We start from the raw sequence: 1,578 nt of genomic DNA on the forward strand, positions 1-1,578 counted from the left end.
ATTTCCTTTCCCAAAACTCGGCCTTTGTGGTCTGGGCTATATATATACACGTGTCTGCTTAGAATCTCCACACCCGGCAGATTGTGGGAACAGAAAGTGTTTGGGCCCCGCAGCGTGGCTGTCTGCGGCCACGTGGAGACACCAGAAACTGCCAACAGCACACATATCGAAAATACATTCTGTGAATCGTCCGTTTTCCCCTGGATGGATGCGTCCCTGGACACACTCACAAACGCACATACACACAAAGACACACACACACACACACACACACACACAGACGCACAAACGCGCTAAAACACACGCATAGACACACACACGTGCGCACACAGACACACACTGACACACACAAAAACGCTCACACACATACACACAAACGCACACACACACATACAGACACTCACACACACAGGTGCTATATACCATTATGCTACAGGGAAATATATGGCCTTGTAAGACTACCGTTTGCCTCGGTAGTCTACTGGTATAACACAGTCCAGTACTGTTTTGCTGGATGCCCCGTCTAGCGGCTGGGTTTTAACATACATTGAATACAAGCAAATTAATCACTGAACCCTGCTCACTCAACCGCAATCACACAGCGCACAGACGACGACCAGAACATCGTCTGGAGAAGACAGACTTGAATGTAAACGCGGCCAATTTGTTCAGCTAATCAGCAGCATTACCTGAGACAGCACTGGTGTGTAGGGGGCCGCATTCTATTCCTGAACCTCTGAATCCATGTTCAAGGAACACAACAGAACCTCATCAGAGCGGCTCCGCAGCGAACAACAACTTAACAACCGGGCCGAATGAGGGAATGTGTTGTTTGCGTAAGACCCGCGCCGGCATCACCCTGGGAGATGCTCCGACAGAACAGACAAGGAGGGCCAGGATTGAAAACACGGCTCGGCCCCTGTGGCGGGTTCGAGGTGCGATGCTGGGAGAAAGAGAAGAAGAGGGCCCGCATTCTCCAGCTCTTAAATAGTTCCCTGGGTAGGCCTCAGAGGTGTTGGAGCCCGGCTATGAGTTAGACTTTAGAAGTGAGGCCCCTCTAGAGTTTCCTTCAGCGTGGAGATGGGGGGGCGGACGTCAGGGTTTGAAGCAAAGCAAGTTGATTTAAGGCTTGACACACACACACACACATACACAGATACATGTTCACACACATACACAAACGCACACACGCACGCACGCACGCACGCACGCACGCACGCACGCACGCACACACGCACACGCACGCACACACACACGCACACACACACACACACACACATTCACAGATACATGTCCACGCACACACTCACTCACTCACAGATATCTTAACACACACACACACACACACACACTTATAAATACAGCAAACACACACGTAAACGCACACACGAAATTCACCTACACGCACACACATACACACACAAACACACAAACACTGTCCTACACACAGGTACTTCGTACTCACATGATACATGGGCTGTTTGCTCTGGTAGTCTTAGTTCTAAGGTGGGGGTGGAGGTGGGGATGGCAGCCATTTCTTCCAGTGAGCTATCGCCATGCCATCGACGGGGTAATTTC

This window comes from Pollachius pollachius, assembly GCF_949987615.1.
Source record: "Pollachius pollachius genome assembly, chromosome: 2".
In the NCBI taxonomy this organism is placed as follows: Eukaryota; Metazoa; Chordata; class Actinopteri; order Gadiformes; family Gadidae; genus Pollachius; species Pollachius pollachius.